This window comes from Salmo salar, unplaced genomic scaffold (genome assembly GCF_905237065.1).
Source record: "Salmo salar unplaced genomic scaffold, Ssal_v3.1, whole genome shotgun sequence".
NCBI lineage: Eukaryota > Metazoa > Chordata > Actinopteri > Salmoniformes > Salmonidae > Salmo > Salmo salar.
The window spans coordinates 135,186-148,312 of record NW_025548925.1 but is presented as its reverse complement, the minus strand read 5'-3'; the positions used below and the strand labels follow the sequence as shown (position 1 = coordinate 148,312).

The window sequence follows — 13,127 nt, the reverse complement described above, 5'->3', positions numbered from 1 at the left end:
ACACTGCTAATCCTTCCCTTAAATTAAGACCATAAAACAACATTATTTTCCACAGCCAATTCTGACTTTGCAGCTGGCATATCTAGAGGAAATCGCACAGTTCTGCCTCCAGGTCAAGATTCATGACAAACGTCAACATGAGACAGGGAGAAGCAATGTAAAAATCAATAACGAAATTGTTTTCACAATTAACATGCTTTTTCTTGTTTCAAGTATGTTTTATTATGAAAAGTACAATATAACCATGTATACTTGTACAACTATGGAGCGTATGTCCACATATAATTGTACAATTTGTTTTTCCAACATAAAAGACAAGAAATGATCACATTGGTATTTTAACAGTGTTATTGTAAGAGTTTAAATGTTTAAACAGAGGATACATCTAAAACAGGATAAAACAAGTGCAGTATGTTGTGAGAATGTTACTTTAACGTCGACTCATAACGTCACACTATAACTACATGGGAGTCTTGTGGAAAGACTGCATGTTGTTTTGGGTGGATTGAGTGACGTCTTCATCAACATTTTGCTGAATATTCCGGTAATATTTTCACCTCTTGTCGGCTGCAGACATTCATAAGGAGTTCCAGTAGTTTATTTGCCATTTGCAGGTATTAAAAGTAATACATACATTGTAATTCCTTGTTGGAGCTCTCTCACATACAGGACAGTACATACCAGAGGAGGCTGCTGAGGGGAGGACGGCTCATAATAATGTCTGGAACAGAGTGAATGAAATGGAACACATGGAAACCACGTGTTTGATACCATTCCACTTATTCCACTCCAGCCATTACAAGCCTGTCCTCCCTAAATAAGGTCCCACCAACCTCCTGTGGTACAAACACAAACAGTAAAATATATCATAAAAAATGCAAAGTGGTAAAAGATCAGAAAATATTATAAGCCTGTCATGTGTGAGTGTCCATTGTGTGTTTGTCCATTGTGTGTGTTCAGTGTGTGTGTGTGTCCAGTGAGTGTGTGTGTGTGTGTGTGTCCAGTGAGTGTGTGTGTGTGTGTGTCCAGTGAGTGTGTGTGTGTGTCAGTGTGTGTGTGTCAGTGTTTATGTGTGTCAGTGTGTGTGTGTTCAGAGTATGTGTGTGTGTGTCAGTGTTTATGTGTGTCCAGTGTGTGTGTGTGTCCAGTGTGTGTGTCCAGTGTGTGTGTCCAATGTGTGTGTGTCCAGTGAGTGTGTGTCCAGTGTGTGTGTGTCCAGTATGTGTGTGTCCAGTGTGTGTGTCCAGTGAGTGTGTGTGTCCAGTGAGTGTGTGTATCCAGTGTGTTTGTCAAGCATGTGTGTGTCAAGCGTGTGTGTGTGTGTGTGTGTGTGTGTGTCTGTGTGTGTGTTTCAGTGTGTGTGAGTGTGTGTGTTCAGTGTGTGTGTGTGTGTGTCCAGTGTGTGTCTGTGTTGAGTGTGTGTGTGTCCAGATTGTGTCCAGTGTGTGTGTGTGTGTGTGTTCAGTGTGTGTGTGTGTCCAGTGTGTGTGTGTGTGTGTGTGTGTGTCCAGTGTGTGTGTGTGTGTGTTCAGTGTGTGTGTGTGTCCAGTGTGTGTGTCCAGTTTGTGTGTGTGTCCTGTGTGTGTGTGTGTGTGTGTGTGTGTGTGTGTGTGTGTGTGTGTGTGTGTGTGTGTGTGTGTGTGTGTGTGTGTGTTCAGTGTGTGTGTGTGTCCAGTGTGTGTGTGTGTGTGTGTGTTCAGTGTGTGTGTGTGTGTGTGTGTGAGTGTGTGTATGTGTGTGTGTGTGTGTGTATGTGTCCAGTGTGTGTGTTGAGTGTGTGTGTGTCCAGTGTGTGTGTGTGTGTGTGTGTGTGTGTTCAGTGTGTGTGTGTGTGTGTGTGAGTGTGTGTATGTGTGTGTGTGTGTGTGTGTCCAGTGTGTGTGTGTGTGTGTTCAGTGTGTGTGTGTGTCCAGTGTGTGTGTCCAGTTTGTGTGTGTGTCCAGTGTGTGTGTGTGTGTGTGTGTGTGTGTGTGTGTGTGTGTGTGTGTGTGTGTGTGTGTGTGTGTGTGTGTGTGTGTGTTCAGTGTGTGTGTGTGTCCAGTGTGTGTGTGTGTGTGTGTTCAGTGTGTGTGTGTGTGTGTGTGTGAGTGTGTGTATGTGTGTGTGTGTGTGTGTATGTGTCCAGTGTGTGTGTTGAGTGTGTGTGTGTCCAGTGTGTGTGTGTGTGTGTGTGTGTGTGTTCAGTGTGTGTGTGTGTGTGTGAGTGTGTGTATGTGTGTGTGTGTGTGTGTGTATGTGACCAGTGTGTGTGTTGAGTGTGTGTGTGTCCAGTGTGTGTGTGTGTGTGTGTGTCCAGTGTGTGTGTGTGTGTCCAGAGTGTGTGTGTGTGTGTTCAGTGTGTGTGTGTGTGTGTTCAGTTTATGTCCAGTGTGTGTGTGTGTGTGTGTGTTCAGTGTGTGTGTGTTCAGTGTGTGTGTCCAGTGTGTGTGTGTGTGTGTGTCCAGTGTGTGTGTGTGTCCAGTGTGTGTGTGTGTCCAGTGTGTGTGTGTGTGTTCAGTTTGTGTCCAGTGTGTGTGTGTGTGTGTGTGTGTGTGTGTGTGTGTGCCCAGTGTGTGTGTGTCTGTGTGTCCAGTGTGTGTGTGTGTGTGTCCAGTGTGTGTCCAGTGTGTGTGTGTGTGTGTGTCGTGTGTGTGTGTGTGTGCCCAGTGTGTGTGTGTCTGTGTGTCCAGTGTGTGTGTGTGTGTGTGTGTGTGTGTGTGTGTGTGTGTGTGTGTGTGTGTGTGTGTGTGTGTGTGTGTCCAGTTATTATTTCAGGGACACTGAGTCGCCAACATCATAAACCCTAAACCCTGGATAGAGGGGCTCAGTGAATGTGGAGGTGAATGTGATCAGGTGGGTCAGTGTGTCAGAGGAGGCTCTATAGAAGGACAGAGTGCCGGCTGACCAGTCCAGATACACTCCTACTCTGTGGGAGCTGGAGGAGGGGACGTCTATGGTAGTGGGATTATTATTATACCAGCTGGAGGAGGGGACGTCTATGGTAGTGGAGTTATTATTATACCAGCTGGAGGAGGGGACGTCTATGGTAGTGGAGTTATTATTATACCAGCTGGAGGAGGGGACGTCTATGGTAGTGGAGTTATTATTATACCAGCTGGAGGAGGGGACGTCTATGGTAGTGGAGTTATTATTATACCAGCTGGAGGAGGGGACGTCTATGGTAGTGGAGTTATTATTATACCAGCTGGAGGAGGGGACGTCTATGGTAGTGGAGTTATTATTATACCAGCTGGAGGAGGGGACGTCTATGGTAGTGGAGTTATTATTATACCAGCTGGAGGAGGGGACGTCTATGGTAGTGGAGTTATTATTATACCAGCTGGAGGAGGGGACGTTTATGGTAGTGGAGTTATTATTATACCAGCTGGAGGAGGGGACGTCTATGGTAGTGGAGTTATTATTATACCAGCTGGAGGAGGGGACGTCTATGGTAGTGGAGTTATTATTATACCAGCTGGAGGAGGGGACGTCTATGGTAGTGGAGTTATTATTATACCAGCTGGAGGAGGGGACGTCTATGGTAGTGGAGTTATTATTATACCAGCTGGAGGAGGGGACGTCTATGGTAGTGGAGTTATTATTATACCAGCTGGAGGAGGGGACGTCTATGGTAGTGGAGTTATTATTATACCAGCTGGAGGAGGGGACGTCTATGGTAGTGGAGTTATTATTATACCAGCTGGAGGAGGGGACGTCTATGGTAGTGGAGTTATTATTATACCAGCTGGAGGAGGGGACGTCTATGGTAGTGGAGTTATTATTATACCAGCTGGAGGAGGGGACGTCTATGGTAGTGGAGTTATTATTATACCAGCTGGAGGAGGGGACGTCTATGGTAGTGGAGTTATTATTATACCAGCTGGAGGAGGGGACGTCTATGGTAGTGGAGTTATTATTATACCAGCTGGAGGAGGGGACGTCTATGGTAGTGGGATTATTATTATGCCTGGCAGAGTATCTGTTGTCATCGCAGAACAGACTCCAGGACTTGTCATTGAATCCAATCAGACAGTCATTACCCCCTCCTCTCCTGCTGATTCCTTTATATGTCACTCCTATACCAGCCCCTCTCCCACTCCACTCTACCTCCCAGTAACAGCGCCCAGTCAGACCCTCTCTACACAGCACCTGTTTAATGTCCTTAAATCTCTCTGGGTGATCAGGATACGGCTGCTTCTCTCTCCTCCATGTCACCTTTCTGTTCTCCTCAGACAGAGAGAGGAGTCTGTTTACTGTGTTTAGGTCCAGTGTGAGATCACAGACATCTGATGGATGAAACCAGACACAATATTAGAAATCATCATCATTCACATTAGAATGTTAACTCACTTTTCACTAATTCATTTAATGTAGATGTTTCTAGGTATCAAAAGGAGAAGTTAAGGTAACTTGAGACTTGTTGAATGATCACATATACTGTATGGTAATATAAAAAACACTTATTCCCATTAATTACACACAAACACTCACACACACACAGACACACATACATTGTCAAAGTAACTCTTTGTAAACGTTGGTGTCCCTGATTTCTGTTTCTGTAGAACGACAGCTGATATTCAATATGACCAAGTCAGTAATGATGGTGGTCTTTGACTTTGACTTAACTTGAATTAAGACTTATTCTTAGTCATATTCTTCACAGCAGTCAACACTCACATTTTCTAAGTCCAGGTTTCATTCTGAACTCTCCACCATGTTCCACACTGTAGCGGTAAGCAGAAAAACAGACAGTCAATGAGGGATACACCTGAACACACACACACACACACAGTTAGCATATAACTTTGTCCAAGTGGTGGTCAGAATGTTTGTCTTAACTAGCCTGAAAAGTCCAACATGTCTGATATGAACATTGACATAAACCCTCTACATACTTGAGTTTCTCCAGTCTGCAGTGTGGATCCTCCAGTCCAGCAGAGAGCAGTCTGACTCCTGAGTCTCCTGGGTGATTGTAGCTCAGGTCCAGCTCTCTCAGGTGTGAGGGGTTTGACCTCAGAGCTGAGACCAGAGAAGCACAGCCTTCCTCTGTGACTAGACAGCCTGACAGCCTGCAAAGAGTCAAATCATATTAAAACCACACTGCTATTCTTTGGTGGTGAAAATAGTGGCAGTATATTTTTTCAACATATTTAGATATATCAGTGTCCTGAAACCTTCCATATCTATTCGTAAATTAATATATCGTCATTAAAAATGACAAATTATCAAAGTTTTGCCAGCAGATAGAAACATGTATAGTACAAATATTTGAGTAGACTGACCAGACCAGTTTAAAAGCAGTATCAGTCAAAAGACAGACAGTGAGGTATCAGATTTAGATTGTATTGAGTATACAGTCCACACCATATCTATTTTGACAGTGAAGATAACATTTTAAATGTGGCTCTAAACTCCAACATTTTGGATTTCAGATCAAATGTTTCATATGAGGTGACAGTATATAATGTCACCTTTTATTTGAGGATATTTTCATACATATCTGTTCCACCATTTAGAAAAATGAAAGAACTTTATGTATCTAGTCCCCCTATTTAAAGAAGTCATGTTTTCTGACCAATTCACTCATAGTGTATTATAGTAGTCACAAGTTGAGTATTTGATCCGATATTCCTTGAACGCAGCGACTACATCAAGCTTGTGACTCAAACTCGTTGATTGATTTTGCAGTTTGTTTTGGTTGTGTTTTGGGTTATGTTTTGCCCAATATTAAAATGGTGGATGTTTTCTAAGTGAGAAGATACATGCTGGTGCATAGCACCACATTTAAAACTGTAAGCTTCACTGTCCAAACACATATGGTGTGGACTATGTGTGTCTGGTAAAAACATGTGGATCTGGTGAACAGTTATCACTTGTTGACCAACTACAGGAATACTGACCTCAGAGTCTCCAGTTTACAGTGGGGATTCCCCAGTACAGCAGAGAGCAGCTTCACTCCTGAATCCTTCAGGTCATTGTTACTCAGGTCCAGCTCTCTCAGGTGTGAGTGGTTTGACTCCAGAGCTGAGACCAGAGAAGCACAGCCTTCCTCTGTGACTCCACAGCCTGACAGCCTGCAACGAGATCATCATGACTTCACAAACACACTGTCAATTTAACACCAGTAGTGTAGAAGGACAACGGTAGATGCATTTGGTTCATATTCCCAAACAACATATAGATTCATCTTCCATCTCCTCGAATTGTATGATCATATTGTAATACTAGATTGAATATCTGATTCAATATGTTATTCAATATAATATTATATACATATTATAATACATATTTTTCTCTAAACATAATATTTCTTCCTGATGATTACATCTTATATGTCATTCTATTTACTCACAGAACAGCTCTGGAGGCTTTGACCACTGGCAGCAGCCTCAGAAGACCTTCCTCTGATCTGGAGTATTTCTTCAGGTCAAACACATCCAGCTCCTTTTCTGAAGTCAGCAACACAAAGACCAGAGCTGACCACTGTGCAGGTGACAGGTTGGGTTTTGAGAGACTTCCTGAGCTCAGGTAGCTTTGGATCTCCTCCACTAGAGAATGGTCATTCAGTTCATTCAGACAGTGGAACAGATTGATGCTCCTTTCTGGAGAGGGATTCTCCCTGATCTTCTCCTTGATGTACTTGACTATATTTTCATGGGTCTGTGAGCTGCTTCTTGTCTTTGTCAGTAGACCTTGTAAGTGCTTCTGATTGGACTCCAGTGAGAGGCCCAGAAGGAAGCGGAGGAACAGGTCCAGGTTTCCTGTCTCACTTTGTAAGGCTTTATCCACAGCACTCTTGTAGAAAGAAACTTCAGGCTTGTCTTTTGTTTTCAGTTTGTCCATTAGATTCTCGTTGTTGATGAATGAGAGGAACACATACACAGCAGCCAGAAACTCCTGAATGCTCAGATGAACAAAGCAGTACACCTTGTCCTGGTACAGCCCACATTCCTCTTTAAAGAGCTGTGTGCACAATCCTGAGTACACTGAGGCTTCAATGACATCAATGCCAGCCTCTTTCAGGTCTTCTTCATAGAAAATCAGATTGCCCTTCACTAGTTGTTGAAAAGCCAGTTTTCCCAGTGACAGAATGCTCTCGTTATTCAAGTGTGGACCTGTCTCTTCTTTCCCAAGATACTTTTCATTCTTCTGTTTGGTATGAAACACCACAAGGTGTGTGTACATCTCAGTCAGAGTCTTGGGCATCTCTTCTGTCTTATGTTTCAGCATGTGTTCGAGGACTGTTGCAGAAATCCAACAGAAGACTGGAATGTGGCACATGATGTGGAGGCTCCTTGATGTCTTTACATGTGAGATGATTCTGTTGGCCAGGTCCTCATCACTGAATCTCTTCCTGAAGTACTCCTCCTTCTGTGGGTCATTGAACCCTCGTACCTCTGTCACCTGGTCAACACACCCTGAAGGGATCTTATTGGCTGCTGCAGGTCGGGTAGTTATCCAGAGGAGAGCAGAGGGAAGCAGATTTCCCTTGATGAGATTTGTCAGCAGAACATCCACTGAGGTTGACTCTGTGACGTCACAACAGATCTTGTTCTTCTGGAAGTCTAGGGGCAGTCGGCACTCATCCAGACCATCAAAGATGAACACAACTTTGTACTTGTCGTAGTTGGAGATTCTTGATTGTTTGGTTTCCATTGAGAAGTGATAGAGAAGTTCAATCAAAGTGTGCTTGTCCCCTTTCATCAAATTCAGCTCCCGAAAAGGGAATGAAAACACAAATTGAACATCCTGATTTGCTTTTCCTTCAGCCCAGTCCAGAATGAACTTCTGCACAGAGACTGTTTTTCCAATGCCAGCGACTCCCTTTGTCAGCACAGTTCTGATACGTTTGTCTTGTCCAGTTAAGGGTTTGAAGATGTCGTTACATTTGATTGCAGTCTCTGGTCTTGCTTGTTTCCTGGTTGTTGTCTCAATCTGTCTCAGCTCATGTTCATTATTGACCTGTCCTGTTCCACCCTCTGTGATGTAGAGCTCTGTGTAGATCTTATTGAGAAGTGTTGGGTTTCCTTGTTTAGCGATTCCCTCAAATACACATTGAAACTTCTTCTTTAGATTAGATTTGAGTTCACGTTGGCAAATCACAGCAAGCTCATCTGAATCTAGAAATAACACAGAGGATATTAATATTACATCTGTTTTAATGTCTACAGTATTGAAGGACTGTTAAAGTTTTTAAATAATAATTTATTCTCTTAACTGACTGTATAAATGTGTAAATGTTTTCTTAATGCATTCCAGACTGGTGTGACTGATTATATTATTATTGGTGTTATTGATGGTATTATTAATGTTGTCTCACTGTCTCTGTCTCTCTCTCTCTAAATTAATCAACACAACACATCCCTTCTGCTACTTGATGAGGCCACTAGGTGTTGTGTTAAGGCTGATACAATATCATTGAGTTACACAGCTACTTTAGCTGTACTTTAGCCACAGCTTTTAAATGTTATAAAACATCATTCAACATGAGGCAGACAGATCTTACATTTCTCCAGTGTGTCAGCAAGCTCCTTCTGGTTCATTTTCCTCAGGACGTGCAGTGTGATCTTCAGAGCTCCCTCTCTGGCACTGCTCTCCTGCTTCTCATCTTCAGCATCCACCACTTCCTCATCCTGCTTCTGACTCTCAAAGCATTCTGGGAGTTCTGGACTAAGAATCCTCTTGAACATCTTCAGCTCGTTCTTCACAAATGTCATAATTTTCTCTTCAAGCAACTAAAATAAATCAAGTAAATAAGTTAAGCAAGAGAAGAAATGCTTTCTCATTAACACATTAATGAATAATTGACAGATCAACTTTACTTGAGGTAAACAAAAACAAAAGTACATAACAGGATCACATACACTGAATATAGAGTCCAGGTCTGTTTGATGACTCTGGGAAGACTGACCACTGAGAATCTCTGACTCTGATCTCTCATGTTGGTTTCTGTGGACAGAACATGAGATTACATCTCCTCATCCAGGGAGTACACACACACACACACACACACACACACACACACACACACACACACACACACACACACACACACACACACACACACACACACACACACACACACACACACACACACACACAAAGGGAATGTTGTGTTTGTTTAACATTATTTTAGGACTATGAAAATGGACAGTATTAGCCTATGGATTATGAAAACAACCAAAAGAAAATGTGAAAATGGGAGAGGAGAAATGACTAGAGACAGTGTTGTTTAACTCACTGACCATGACCCATGAGTTCTTCTTACCTTTGTTCAGTAGAAAAGTCTCCCTTTCTAAAGGATATAGGAAGATTCATAGACAGGTCACTCTTCATGGACACACAGCTGGGTATAGGGGAGGCTGGTCTCTCCTGCTTGATTGGACTTCAACACAACAGAGACAAACATTACATCTCTCATCTACTCTGATCTCAGATGGGAAACATAAGAAGAGTTCCAAAACGCAACATATCACTTTACAGAAATGAGCTTTTATTGTTTAATGAAATTATGTATTAATTATTACATCTCTCACAGACAAGGATTTGTTTAAAATCTATCACTTGATGGTTTCATTTCAGAGAGACAAAAATCATGTTTTTTCTTGCAAAATGCTATATACCTCACTCTCAAATGTGACCGACCGGCTCAATTTGGTAATTAACTAAATAACTACATATATAGTGATTTTGGTTTATGTCAGTTTAATTGTTTGTTATGGTATAAGTTGTTATTTTATGATTGTAAGTGATACAATTAACTAGTAATTCTCAGTAATTACTACTTTAGTAAGGAATAACACATTTTTTCAGTACTACTGCAGTTGCTAAATAATTCCAATAGATGGGAACATAAGACCACAATGACATTTCAGAATATTAGTTTAGTTTTCTCCCTGGATACACCACCACTCCCCGCGCTTCCTGCAGAACCCCTGCAGTACCTCTGCAGACCCCGGATTGAGAACCCCTGATTTAGCAGATGCTCTTATCCAGAGAGATTTACAGTAAGTGCATTCACCTTAAGATAGCTATTTATTTAGGAAATAAACTTAATGAATTATTCATAAAATTGTTATCTCACCTCTTAGCTTTGGTGTCATGTCCCCCAGAGAGATGCATTTTGGAGGCAGGGGCCCCCTCCTCTCTCTCCCCAGAGAGACTCATTTTAGAGCACTGACCCCTGTAAACAGAGATCCAGCATGTTGGTTGTGGTTAACACAGTGACAACTAAACAGAGATCCAGCATGTTGGTTGTGGTTAACACAGTGACAACTAAACAGAGATCCAGCATGTTGGTTGTGGTTAACACAGTAACAACTAAACAGAGATCCAGCATGTTGGTTGTGGTTTACACAGTGACAACTAAACAGAGATCCAGCATGTTGGTTGTGGTTAACACAGTGACAACTAAACAGAGATCCAGCATGTTGGTTGTGGTTAACACAGTAACAACTAAACAGAGATCCAGCATGTTGGTTGTGGTTTACACAGTGTCAACTAAACAGAGATCCAGCATGTTGGTTGTGGTTAACACAGTGACAACTAAACAGAGATCCAGCATGTTGGTTGTGGTTAACACAGTAACAACTAAAGAGAGATCCAGCATGTTGGTTGTGGTTAACACAGAGACAACTAAACAGAGATCCAGCATGTTGGTTGTGGTTAACACAGTGACAACTAAACAGAGATCCAGCATGTTGGTTGTGCTTAACACAGTGACAACTAAACAGAGATCCAGCATGTTGGTTGTGGTTAACACAGTGACAACTAAACAGAGATCCAGCATGTTGGTTGTGGTTAACTCAGTGACAACTAAACAGAGATCCAGCATGTTGGTTGTGGTTAACACAGTGACAACTAAACAGAGATCCAGCATGTTGGTTGTGGTTAACACAGTGACAACTAAACAGAGATCCAGCATGTTGGTTGTGGTCAACACTGTGAAAACTAAACAGAGATCCAGCATGTTGGTTGTGGTTAACACAGTGACAACTAATAATTGTATTCATTATCTCTTAGAAATAAAACAGTTTACTAACAGACACATCCAAACAGTCAGGTGATTTAATGTAATTACTTTTTCTAGCCCAATGACTACTCAAAACCCTCCCACAAGGCCTGAAAACTAACTAATAGCCCCTGATAGGCCTACATCTTATTCTGGGGCGGCAGGTAGCCTTGTGGTTAGAGCGTTGGGGCGGCAGGTAGCCTAGTGGTTAGAGCGATAGGTAGCCTAGTGGTGAGAGCGTTAGGTAGCCTAGTGGTTAGAGCGTTAGGTAACCTAGTGGTTAGAGCGTTAGGTAGCCTAGTGGTTAGAGCGTTAGGTAGCCTAGTGGTTAGAGCGTTGGGGCGGTAGGTAGCCTAGTGGTTAGAGCGTTAGGGAGCCTAGTGGTTAGAGTGTAGGGGCGGCAGGTAGTCTAGTGGTTAGAGGGTTGGGGTGGCAGGTAGCCTAGTGGTTAGAGGGGGGGCGGCAGGTAGCCTAGTGGTTAGAGCGTTGAGGCGGCAGGTAGCCTAGTGGTTAGAGCGTTGGAGCGGCAGGTAGCCTAGTGGTTAGAGCGTTGGGGCGGCAGGTAGCCTAGTGGTTAGAGCGTTGGGGCGTCAGTTTGCCTAGTGGTTAGAGTGGAGGGGCGGCAGGTAGCCTAGTGGTTAGAACGTTGGAGCGGCAGGTAGCCTAGTGGTTAGAGCGTTGGAGCGGCAGGTAGCCTAGTGGTTAGAGCGTTGGAGCGGCAGGTAGCCTAGTGGTTAGATCGTTGGAGCGGCAGGTAGCCTAGTGGTTAGAGGGGGGGACGGCAGGTAGCCTAGTGGTTAGAGCGTTGGGGTGGCAGGTAGCCTAGTGGTTAGAGCGTTGGGGTGGCAGGTAGCCTAGTGGTTAGAGCGTTGGGGCGGCAGGTAGCCTAGTGGTTAGAGCGTTGGGGTGGCAGGTAGCCTAGTGGTTAGAGTGTTGGGGTGGCAGGTAGCCTAGTGGTTAGAGCGTTGGGGCGGCAGGTAGCCTAGTGGCTAGAGCGTTGGAGCGGCAGGTAGCCTAGTGGTTAGAGCGTTGGAGCGGCAGGTTGCCTAGTGGTTAGAGCGTTGGGGAGGCAGGTAGCCTAGTGGTTAGAGCGTTGGGGCGGCAGGTAGCCTAGTGGTTAGAGCGTTGGAGCGGCAGGTAGCCTAGTGGTTAGAGCGTTGGAGCGGCAGGTAGCCTAGTGGTTAGAGCGTTGGGGCGGCAGGTAGCATAGTGGTTAGAGCGTTGGAGCGGCAGGTTGCCTAGTGGTTAGAGCGTTGGGGTGGCAGGTAGCCTAGTGGTTAGAGCGTTGGGGCGGCAGGTAGTCTAGTGGTTAGAGCGTTGGAGCGGCAGGTAGCCTAGTGGTTAGAGCGTTGGAGCGGGAGGTAGCCTAGTGGTTAGAGCGTTGGGGCGGCAGGTAGCCGGACGCACGCGCGCACACGCACGCACACAGGGAGGAAATGTTGTGTTTGTTTACTGTTTTAGGACTGTGAAAATGGACATAAGGAAAAGCCTATGGATTATGAAAACAACAACAATAAATGGGAAAAGGGGAGAGGAGAAATGACTAGAGACAGTGTTGTTTAACTCACTGACCAATGAGTTCTTCTTACCTTTGTTCAGTAGAAAAGTCTCCCTCTCTAAACTCTATAGGTAGACCCATAGACTTGTCACTCTTCATGGACACACAGCAGGGAACAGGGGAGGCTGGTCTCTCCTGCTTGTTTGGGCTTCAACAGAACAGAGACAAACATAACATCTCTCATCTACTCTGAGCTCAGATGGGGAAACATAAGAGTTTCATTACAAAACGCTATAAATCACTTTTCAGAAATGTTGGTAAATTATCTCATTGTTTAAAGAAATGATTAAACCACTACAAGGCTTTATATAGACTTTTAAAGTGGGTAATTTCCACAACAAATGCACATTTGCTGTTATTTTCCCAACGTGAGAAACTGGGTCAAATTAACATGGCATCTGCAAGTGAATTCATCTTTAGATATCTAGGTGGGACAACCACATATCACAGTTAAATATACTGGATACCAACATTCCACTCCTGATAAACAATGGATATATAGATATCTAGGTGGATATATAGATATCTAGGTGGATATATAGATATCTAGGTGGATATGTCGATGTCTAGGTGGAT

General features: G+C 43.6%; 1 long non-coding RNA gene across 1 annotated transcript; it reads right to left on the bottom strand.

The window, feature by feature from the left end:
- Positions 1-8,878: 8,878 nt before the first annotated feature.
- Positions 8,879-10,138, bottom strand: LOC123734137 (uncharacterized). The gene is made up of 3 exons (XR_006764447.1): positions 10,067-10,138; positions 9,251-9,367; positions 8,879-8,931 (listed from the first exon to the last, which is right to left on the bottom strand). It is a non-coding gene; the product is annotated as an uncharacterized lncRNA (long non-coding RNA).
- Between the last annotated feature and the right edge of the window lie 2,989 nt (positions 10,139-13,127).